The 12,249-nt window shown below is 35.0% G+C and overlaps 1 protein-coding gene and 1 long non-coding RNA gene across 3 annotated transcripts in view; both read left to right on the plus strand.

Annotated features, from left to right (window-relative positions):
* LOC140686689 (uncharacterized) lies at positions 1 to 2,735 on the plus strand. The gene is made up of 3 exons (XR_012060490.1): positions 1 to 98; positions 955 to 1,095; positions 2,177 to 2,735. It is a non-coding gene; the product is annotated as an uncharacterized lncRNA (long non-coding RNA).
* The window catches only part of CMC1 (C-X9-C motif containing 1), a 70,618-nt gene that overhangs the window by 22,415 nt on the left and 35,954 nt on the right, over positions 1 to 12,249 (plus strand). The window lies entirely within an intron of this gene.

The raw sequence follows: 12,249 nt of genomic DNA on the forward strand, positions 1-12,249 counted from the left end.
GTTATTGCGATGGTTCGGATAAGGAAAGAAGAAACATCAAATGTGATATGTGCCTCATTTTCCTCTGTCAACATAATCATGTAGATCTATATTCTAAGGTGATTTTCTTTGGTATCATTGTCTATTACTGAATTGTTAATGGAATCTCAGCAGTACTTACAATGAGTCTGTTTTCAAAAAAATTTTTTTTCTGTATTTTGGCATGCACTAGACGCCCACATACGCAATGAAAATGTTTTCTTTGGAAAATGTTTTTTTAGCGTGAAATACTCCTGTAGTCTGTAAATCTAGAGATAGGTTGTTGATTGATATATAATATTATAGTGAAAAATGTAAACAAAGCAGTAGGTGAAAAGGGGGACCGTAAATGATGGGTAATTTGCAAAGCAGGTGGCAGTGTTACCGTCAAAATGTTTTTGAATAAAGATCTGCTTCTCGGAATGGCCACTGCAAGGGCGCAGCGGCCAAGTCTGGCGGGCGTGGCCTGCTTTCCTGGCATCCCTGCCTCACTCCCCCACGGTCTTCATTGAGGGACTGTGTCTGGTAGTTCTCAGTGGGAGTGATGGGCTGCGGTCCCACTGCAGGCGTCCCACAGGGAGACCAGGCTGTGTCAGCTGCATGTGTGCTGTGCTTCTGGGACTGTGTCAGTAACATCAGTAACATTTGGGTGCTGGGAACGTTTCTGTCCCTTAGACGCTATCTCCTTAGAGAATGGCCTCCGTGATTGGTGGAGAGGCAACGTCTGATGACGTTGTGTGATGGTTTTTGCTTTTTCTTAAATGATTTGTTCTGAGCTTTCTAGTTTTAAATTCATCCATGAATTAGGTCTAAAGTAAGTCCATCCATAAATAAATTGATTAACACATTACCAGTAATGTATTAGTGTCATTCTGTGGTCCTGCTTTCATTGTGAATTAGTTGCTTAATAGAGCTCCTTCCTTCCCCCCACCCCAGGTGTCAGGAGAAATGACCCCATTGGCACCTGCAGGTAGAGTTCAGTGCACATCTGGCATTGGCAGGTGTCATGCTGGAGGTCCCCGGAGACCACCCCTGACCTGTCTCATAGAACGTTTACAAATATGTGCCGTGACTCAGGTGAGGGAGGATAGAACTTAAAAATGGATAGTAGAATTACGCAGTTAACTTTTCACTCCCAGGAAGAGTATTTACTTATGACTGATCTGTTGGTCCAAAATGATAAGCATGAGTTCCATTTATGCTGTTTTGTAACCCATGATACGGATTTGTGGAATGAAAGAAAGCTAGCTCACTCAGTTATAGACTTGAGTTTTTCCTCACATGGTTCAGATGAAAATATACAACCATTGGGTTAGGGTTTCAGAACTACCTTTGCTTACTCTTAGACAGTGAAACTTTGTTTGTGGTCTTTGAAATGAAAGAAATAGAGTGTAACTTTAAAGTATTTATTTGTGTTGTACAAACCACTTTGTGATGGTACAGAAAAGAAAATGTTTAATTTTTGCTTCTTTATCAGAACTTAAGTTGTTGAGGATGTTGACATTGTTGTTAAGTTTTTTCTAGTATCTTCTCAAGATGTTAAAATTTTAATACTTTCATTATGTAAAATAAAACCTGTTTATTTTAACAATATTTAATTTTAATATTTAAAATCTTCTGAAGACTGAAAGCATTGTAGAATTTGAGCTCCATTTGGGTAATTTTAGTGCATTTCTTACGTTATAACAAATGATCTTTGACTAATTGAATTTTTATAGAAAATCGCCTATTGATCTTTTTAGGCCATATGGTCGAAAACAGTGTCTTAGAATCTAAGATTGATTATTTAACAAGAGAATGATCCTTAGTATCTCCCTGTTTAACCACCATGTGAATCAGGGAAGAACACACATTGGTGTTGCTCCAATAGCAGCAGAGCAGCCACATTTAAGCTGGACAGTAAGACGTGATTTAGAATCAGGACGCTTGCCTTGTAGTTTATTTACTATTTATAGCCTTTGCTCTATTAAATCATTGCAGGATTTTATATGAAAGTGTTATGCATCCTAATTGTGTAGTTCTTGGATAAAGATACAGGAATTTTAATGATTGATCTGACTTTCTGCTAAATGCCTGAAACATGGTTATGTATGAAAGCTATTCTGTTTGATTTTTTTTTTTTTTCCCTCCATGTCGTTTCAACCTGGCTGATCATAAGAATTGGGTCAGGCTGCCAGCGACTTAGGTTTGTGAAGGGAATGGAACAGCTTTTCCAGTGACAAAGAGAAATGAAGTCACTTTCAATGAAAGAAGGACGCCTCATTATAGGCACGGACAGCAGTTATTGACAGCTACACTTCCTATTAACAAGGGGCGTTTAACTGTCGGATCTTTGGACTTGATCTAATTTGCTAGCATTAATTAGTTTCTTTTGAGCACAGACACTTGGTGCTCACAGCTATAGATTTGGAGGGCTAATTAGGATGGAAAATTGAACAGAATGGGGTAAGGCATTAACCTTCAACCATTACCAGCTGGGACACTGATAAAGACCACGGCGTCCACATGCTCCCTATTGATGTGAAGAGTGCCCTGATGAATATCCATTTCAGCCAGGTTTCTGTGGTCTTCCTAGTTCTCTCTTCATCAGAAGTTTGAACCTGCATCCTGATCCCCATTATCTGTATATACACGGTTGGTTTTTACTACACACTGATTTAGTCTGAGTTGTACACTTCACCTTATGTTTAAACAATTAAAATTTGTCTTAAATAGCAGCTAACATTTAGCATATTTCATCGTAATATCCCCTAGTACTTCTAAAATTTAACTTTTATCTACAATTACATGATTCTAATTCTACAGTTAATTTTTCTGAAGTCACAGTAACTTCGCCATTTCAGTATGATGAACATTATAAGCTGAAACAAGGAAATCTCATTTTGGGGGTGACAGTTAAGCAGTGTTGGTATTAAACGTGTCTTCTTAAGAATCTTTGTCTTCGTCGAGTAGATATACTTTTTTGTTTGTTTTTGAAGAGAAAAATACTTTTGCACTTAATTTTGATGTGATGAGTGAAGATGGCTTGACTTGTAGATTGGATACAGAATTGAGACTCCTGACCTCACTATTGCATAAACTTTCACAAGATTATAACCTCTGCTGGTAGAGTATATATCAGAAGAAAGGCAATAGAACAATTAATTTAAATAGAAAACTCAACTTTATAGTATTTTTATTTTGCCAGTGGTACTGGTGGCAGTGAATAGAGCCACTGAGAAACATGACCAAGTCTGTTTGCAGATGTTAACACAATGAACGCTGAGTACGCTGGGGATGGACCTGAAGGAAAACTAGAATTTTCTGACTTACTTGCTCCCTCCAGTCTCCCCCACTCCCAGAAGCCAAAACAGAAATCCCATTCCACCAAGTGTGATAATGGATCTGGGAGTTACCAGCTTGTGGTGTTTCAGGAAGATGGTTTGATGACCAGTCTGGGAAATGGTAGGACCACTCCCCAAATCCAGGTTTTCACATCAGCCAAGGGCCAACCTGGCAAGCAGGTCTTTCTAAGGACAGCAGTCTCAGGTCTGCCATGTTACCTCTTTTCTGCCCCTGGACACAAGAAAAGTGTATTTAATAGTTTATTTAATGTGTATTTAATAGTTTTATAACACTTGATTAAATGATTCTGTATTTAATGAAAGTTCCAACGTGTGCGTATTGGATCTGATGTCATGCCAGTGGCGTCATGAGTAATAGACGTCTGTCAATCACAGATACAGCTGAATGATTTTTAAAACAACTGAACAAAGTATATAATGATCGTTATTCATTGATTTAGCAGTTCTCAGTTACATTTATTAAACCACACTTGTAGTGTAGGACTTAATGACTTACGATTGTCTTGTTTCTGAATAATGGCAGTTTTGTAATAAAATTATCTATAATTGGACATCAGTATTCTTGAGTTTTACGGCTAGTTCTTATGGCTAGTCCCCCCCCCCCAGAGAAAGGTGTGGTGTATTTTAGTCTTACAACTTAAATCTTTAACTGCTAAATCTTTAAAGGACTAAATTAGGGAATTTTGTCAGGGCAGGTAAATCTAGTATTTTAAACAACTAATTTATGCAACTCATTTCTGAAGGTATGAGTGAAAAGTCTACATTTGAATACACAAAAAATTATATGGCTTGGAACTTAGAAATATTGTTAAAATGAGTAAATATTATTAATACAAAATATGAATTATAATTTATCAGTACTGTATTAACCAGTTTGTATTATTTTCCTAGATTTCTTAGATATTCAACTTTTAATTATTTTGCTGTAATAGACTTAAATCCTTTCATTTTTGTGAGCAATTAATGCCAAATTAAATGTAGTCTTTAAACAGTATAGTGTCCTTTCATATAAAATCTGAGTACAATATCACACTTTATATGAGCTACCTGATGATTCTTGAGTTGCGACTGGATTCTTTCCAGATAATCAGAACCTGTGACTGGTAAACTTCTTGCAAATACTCACAAATAATTATATTTTGACTAAATACGTTCTTCTAGGAATCTTGTATGTCTGAGGGAAAAAATAAATAAGGGGGAAATTTGGTTTGTGTACAAAACTCTGGTATGCATTGAATTGGTAGGTTTAGAACTATTTAAAAACTAAGCAGTTCTTTTTGAGATGGGTCTAGAATTTGCTTCAAACTGTATGTAATGTATAAAACAGAAAAAAGTAGTATTTTTATATTATTACAAATTATTAATCTTGTTACATTTCTAGAGTCAGTGCATGAACACGGTGTTGTATTATTTTCGTAAACCAGTTCATTTTTGTGGCTGGCTTTTTTTGAGGGATGCAAAATACAGAGTAAACCCTAAATCACATAAAGAAGTAGTTCTAGATAGTAATGATTTCTTATGATTTACTCAGGTTCTCAGAGTATTGTTCAGTTAAATAGATACAATAGAAATTTTATTCTGAGGCCCATAAATAAGCTTATCTGCCATATTAACTGTGTCTCCACAGTGTCAGCATTTGGTAATACTCTTTGCATATATTTTAGTGTCAGACTATTATTACATAACTAAAAATATATTTTCACAAAGCAAAAACAGAATTTTCAACTTCCCTTAAGCAGTTGAATGGACCCTTAGGGTTATGTGGAACATAGTCATTGAAAAATATTTGTTGAGTATTTCCCACGTGCTAGTCACCATTACATGAACAGTAAATGAACAGACAAAACTATTTATCATTATAGCCCTTACATTTCAGTGAAGGAGGGAGATAAATATTATAAGTTATTAAAAGTAAATATAATTGATCTGGAGAATAATAAAGTTGGTAAGGTCAATGGTAGGGTGCTAGGGTTAGAAGGGGCTGCAATTTTTAATAGGTGGTTAGTGTAGATCTCACTGAGAAGGTGACATTTGGATGAAATTCTGGAGGGAGGGGAAGGAGTGAGACATGCAGGTGTCTCTGGAAAGAACGGTGTGAACAGAAGGGGTGCACATGGAAAGACACTGGAACACTAGGTGAAGCTGGCATGATTGAGGAACACCAGAAAGTCCCTGTGGTTAAAGTGGGATGAGTGAGGGGGAGAGTGGAAGGTGGGAGACTAGGGGCAGAATCTGGGTCTTATAGGCACTGCAGAGCGAAGTGCCTATAAGGGTCTGATGTACAATTTAGGAGCATCACTTGCCGCTGTGTTGAATAGATGGTATAGGGGCGAGGGCAGAACCAGGGACGCCAGTGCAAGGATGTGACTGACAGTCCAGATGACAGATGGTGGTGGATTGGAAGGGTGGTAACAGTGGAGATGATGAGAATGAGCACATCCAGGATGTATTGTGAAGACAGAGGCAAGAGGGAAAGAAAGGACTTCCTGTTATTTGTCCTGAACAAATAATGGATGGAGTTGTGGTTAACAGAGATGGGGAAGACAGTGTGGGGGGAAATATTATTTTAGTTTACTTTTCAGTGATTGATAAATAAGGAGTTTAGTTTTGGACACGTTAATGTTGAGGTGTCTAGTAGACATCTAAGTTTGAAGCCATTGTATTGGACAGTAGTAAAAGGGAAACAAAGGAGGAGAATGTTTATCCAGTTGCAGTGGTTCTGGTACTTTTCTAAAAATTTTGTCTAAGTTCTCTTAGTGTATATTTGGCACATATTGCCAGCCTGGACAGTGGGACATTAAAGACTGAATCGATTTTTGTTCCTTGGTTTTCCTTGTATGATTCCAGATGGACCACTGCCCTTCCAGAATAAATCATGACTACACTGATAGGCTAATTCAACAAACTTTACTTAGTACTGCTATGTGCAGTGTCTGGTGCTAGGTGCAGTGGGGACTGCAAGAATGTGGTCTCATTCCACAGAAATGGAACTGAATTAGCTCTTCATATCAAATGACTAGTTAATACATATGAGCTGATGTATCTTAGGTATCTTAATTCCTAGTTTAGTGTTTGTTCCATTAAAACATACCATTGGACCACATCAGAGAACAAATAACAGTTCATCTGTGCTGACTTTAATCATTTGGAAGTGGCTGTCTAGCACACAGGTGTCATTAGGTCATCTAGCTGTGTCTACCATAAGTGATGATTTGCTTTGTCTAATATTTGTCCTTTTGGCCGATATGCTAGTTTATTTCTACTCACTGCTTTTTAGTTGTGGATTATGTTTGCTATGTTATTTATCCTAGACTTCACCAAGATTGAAGTTGTTTTCTTCCAGTAGCTTAAACAGTTTTTATTATTTTCATTTTCTGTGAACAATTTTTTTTTTTGTTTCCTGTAGCACCGTTTAGGGGCTGTAGCCCTACATATATAAACTGTAGACCATTTATTCATTAAATGTGGTCATACTCATATAGCATAATTTGAGTTATATATTTAACTTAAATATTTTATTTTTATAATTTGTAATTAACAATATCTACTTCTTGGATGTTTAGTTTTCACTGAAATTGAAACTCTTCTTGATTTTCATTACCTTAATCTTATGAAAAATCATTCAATTAAATATTACATGGTAATTAATAGTAGATTTTATGAAGGATCATTAATAAACCTGAACATGTTCATAATGCTAAATTTTAAAAAAGCATTATATAAAATGATATATCTAGATGGATAGAAGAAAAAAGAAATACATCAGGATTTAATATGTATCTGGAAATGTGGGAGTGAAGAAGATGGATCATAGGTTATTTCTTTTCCTATGTGTAGTTTTTTTTATACTGTCCAAGACAAAAACATTACTTTCTTTAAAATTTTTATGTCCCACATGCATAAATTCTAAGTACATAGTTTGATGAATTATGATAGAGTAAACATATATCAGTAATTACTATTGAGGTCAAGAAACAGAAGTTACCAGAAGCCAGCCTTCTTTATGTTCTCTCCCAATCACTATCCCTTTTCTCCTCCTAGAAGGTGACCACCATTTTGACTGCAAACTTCGTAGATTAGTTTGCCTTTTTAAAAATTTAAATGGAATCATATGGTATGTGCTATTTTGTGTCTGAGGTTTAACTCAACTTTGTGTTTGTGAGATTCATCCATGTTCCTGCATGGAATAGTAGTTCCTTCATTTTCATTGTCACATAGTACCATGATATGAATGTGCTATAATTCATTCATCCATTCTACTGTAATAGATATTTAGGTCATTTCTGGTTTTATACAAGTAATGCCCCTATAAACATATCCTTTGTGACCCATGTGCATGTATTTCTGTGTGTGTGTATATATATATGTGTGTGTATATATATGTATATATATATATATATACATATATATATATATACATATATATATTTAGAAATGGGATTTCTGGGTCATATGATGTGCATAATTTCAACTTTAGCAGATAATGTTAAACAGACTTCCAAATGACTGGAAGTACATACACCCAATGTTTAAAAACAACCATAAAGGATATGAGAGGAAGAGGGTGGATTATGAGTGATTTTTAAAAATATAATTTTATAGATTACTATCCATAATGAACATATATTTCTTTAAAAACCTATAATCATGTTACATTTTATAATACAAAAACTATAAATATAGAAAATGAAGTTTTCTGTATGTTATGTGCTATAGAGAGATCACACACTGAGAAAATATTCCTGACACATGTGACAAAGGTTTGCTTTCCTTAATGTATAAAGATTTACTATATACTGAATAAAAAGATAAGAAACCTTAACAGAGAATCTGAAACACTGAAAAAGACCCAAATGAAAATGGTAGAACTGAAAATATGCAATATCTGATGATAAAACTTTACAGTGAAAATGGCAGAAGGTGTCATGAATCTAGAGATAGATCAATAGAAATCTAAAGAAAAGAGAAAAAAAGCTTAACAAAGATGAATAGAATCAGAAAAGCAGACAGAAAGACAAATGAAAAAAAATGAAACCAATATAAGGAACCTATGGGATTAATGCGATTATATAAAGCATGCCAGTCTACACATAGTAGGGGTCCCAAAAGGAGAAGAGAGAGAAAAGGGATCAAAAATGTATTTGAAGAAATAATGGCTGAAAACTTTCCAAACCTGAAGAACGGAACAGATATCCAAGTACAGGAAAGACAGAGGGTCCCAAACAAGAAGAACCCAAACAGACCTACACCAAGACACATTATAATTAAAATGACAAAAGTTAAAGAGAGGATTCTAAAGGCAACAAGAGAAAAACAAAGAGTTAGTTACAAGGGAATCCCAAGAAGGCTGTCAGCTGATTCCTCTACAGAAACTTTGCAGGCCAGAAGGAAGTGGCAAGATGCATTCCATCCTGAAGGGGAAAAACCTGCAACCTAGGAGCCACTACCCAGGAAGATTATCATTTAGAATAGAAAGAGAGATAAGAATTTCTCAGACAGACAAACAAAAACTAAAAGAGTATAGCAATACTTAACCTAGCCAAAAAGAAACACTGAAAGGTCTTCTCTAAATAAGCAGCAAGAAAGAGAAAATCACAATTGGAAATATGATGATAACTACAATGAACAGCAAAAGAATAAACATGAAGATGTAAAAGAGGGCATCAGAATCATAAAATGTGGAGGAGGGGAGTAAGAAAATGTAGATTTTTTTCCTTAAATTTGTTTGAGCCTATATCACTACCACTCTAAAGCAAGTAGATATAGCAGTGGGTTAACATACTTGAAAAACAGGGTAACCACAAATCAAAAACAAAATAGATTCACAAAAACTGAAAAGAAGAGAACTCAAGCTTAATATGAAAGAAAATCATCTAGCTACAAAAGGAAAAAGGAAAAAGAAAAAGGAAAGAACAAAGAAGAAATACAAAATAAACTGGAAAACAAGGTTTAAAATGGCAATAAACACACATTTATCAATAATTACCATAAGTGTCAGTGGACTAAACACTCCAATCAAAAGACCTAGAGCGGCAGATTAGATAATAAAACAAGAGCCTATAATATGCCACCTACAAGAGACCTACTTTAGGGTGGGTGAAAGGACACACATAGATTAAAAATGAGAGGATGGAAAAAGATACTTCATGCAAATGGAATTGACAAGAAAGTGAGAGTAGCAATACTCGTATCAGACAAAATAGACTTTAAAACAAAGGCCATAAAGAAAGATAAAGAATGACACTATAATAAACATCAATATGAGAAGAGGGTATTACACTTGTTAACATATATGCACCCCATATAGGAGCACCTAAATACATAAAACAAATACTAACAGATATAAGGGGAGAATTTGATAGAAACACAAGTATAGTAGAAGACTTTTAACACTCCACTAACATCAGTGAGTGGATTTTTCAGACAAAATCAGTACAGCAATGAAGTTCCTAAATTATACAAAGAACACTTAGACTTAATTGATATTTTCAGAACATTACATCCAAGAAAATTAGAACATAGACTCTTTTCAAGTGTGCCTGGAGCACTGCCTAGGATAGACTGCATATTATGGCACAAAACAAGCATCAACAAATTTAAGAGAATAAAAATTATTTCTAGCATCTTTTCTGGCCATAGTGGCATGAAGCTAGACATCAACCATAGGGGAAAGGTAAAACAAGAATAAAAACCAATAGGTCAATGACATAATTAAAGAGGAAATTTAAAAATATCTTAGGCCAAACACAACCACAGAAGATCTATGAGATGCAGCAAAAGTAGTGCTAAGAGGGAAGTTCATAGCTATACAGGCCTTCTTCAAAAAACAAGAAAAATCTCAAATAAAAAAACCTAACCTACCACCTAAAAGAATTAGAAAAAGAAGAACAAACAAAACCTAAAGTTAGCAGAAGGGAAGAAATAAAGATCAGAGAGGAAATAAATATATATATATTTTTAAATGATTAAAAAAATAAATAAAACCAAGAGCTGGTTTTTTGAAATAGTAAGCAAAATCTAAAAACCTCTGTCAAGGCTCACCAAGAAAAAAAGGAATAGGACCCAGGTAAACAAAATAAGAAATGGAAGAGGAGAAGTTACAAGTGATACCACAGAAATACAAAAAAACCATAGGAGAATACTATGAAAAACTGTATGGCAACAAATTGGACAACCTAGAAGAAATGGGCAAGTATCTAGAAACATACAGTTGGCCAAGACTGAATCAAGAAGAAATAGATAATTTGAACATATTGATCAGTAGAAATGAAATAGAATTTATAATTTAAAACAAAAACAAAAACAGAAACTCCCTGCAAACAAAAGTCTAAGACCAGATAGCTTCGCTGGGGAATTTTACCAAACAAAGAGGAATTTGTATTAATCCTTCTCAAACTATTCCAAAAGATTAAAGAGGAGGGAATACTCCCAAAGTCATTCTATGAAGCCACCATCATCCTGATACCAAAACCAGACAGACATTACCAAAACAGAAAATTACAGGCTTTTTGTTTTTTAATGTTAAAAATATTTATTTTTCTAACAGATCAACAACAGTTGGGAAGAAATAGAAGGTTGTCAGCTATCTTACTATCTTTGATGAATACAGCTGCAAAAGTTACCAACAGAACATTAACAAACTGAATCCATCAACATATACAAAACATCATGTACTATGATCAAGTTGGATTCATCCCAGGGTCATCAGTGTGGTTCAGCATTCGTAAATCAATCATTGTGATATACCACATCAACAAAAGAAAGGACAGAAACTGCATGATTATTTCAGGAGATGCAGAAAAAAAAACATTTGATAAAATTCAGCATCCATTCATGATAAAAACTCTTACCAAAGTCGGTACAGAGGGAACACATCTCAACATAATAAAAGCTGTTTATGATGCACATAATGCCACAGCCAATATAATGCTCAGCTTTTAAAAGCAGAAAGCCTTCCTGGTAAAATCTGGAACAAGACAAGGACGCCCACACTCGCCACTTCTATTCATCATAGTATTGGAAGTTCTAGCTACAGCAGTCAGACAAGAAAAAGAAATAATAGTGATCTAAATTGAAAGACATGAGGTAAAATTGTCACTATATGCAGATGACATGATACCATATATAAGAAACCCTATAATAAAGACTCCACAAAAAAACTACTGGAGTGGTTAAAAAAATTCACAACATCACAGGACACAAGATTAACATACAGAAATCTTTTGCGTCTCTTTACACTGACAATGAAATATCAGAAAAGTGAAAAAAGAAACCTTTTAAAATTGCATCCAAAAAAATAATTAGGAATACACCTCACCAAGGTAGTGGAGGACTTACATGCTGAGAACTATAAAACATTGATAATGGAAATTGAAGATTTAAAGAAATGGAAAGATACCCCATACTCTTGGATTGGAAGAATTAATATTGTTAAAATGGCCATATTATCCAAAGCAACCTATAGATTTAATGTGATCACAGTCTAATTACTCAGGACATTTCTCACAGAACTAGAACAAATAATCCTAAAATTTATATAGACTCACAAAAGACCCAGAATTGCCAAAGCAGTGTGGAAGAAAAAGAATGAAACTGGAGGCATAACCCTCCCAGACTTCAGAGAATACTACAGAGCTACAGAAATCAAATCAATGTGGTACTGGCTCAGAAACAGACAAATGGATCAATGGAACAGAATAGAGAACCCAGAAATAAACCCAGAGACTTATGGTCAATTACACTTTGACAAAGGAGGCAAGAATATACAATGGAGAAAAGACATTCAGGAAGTGGTGCTGGGAAAGCTGGACAGCAGCATGCACATCAATAAAATTAGAGCACTCCCTCACACCATACACAAAAATAAACTCAAATGGCTTAAAGACTT

This window comes from Vicugna pacos, chromosome 17, assembly GCF_048564905.1.
Source record: "Vicugna pacos chromosome 17, VicPac4, whole genome shotgun sequence".
In the NCBI taxonomy this organism is placed as follows: domain Eukaryota; kingdom Metazoa; phylum Chordata; class Mammalia; order Artiodactyla; family Camelidae; genus Vicugna; species Vicugna pacos.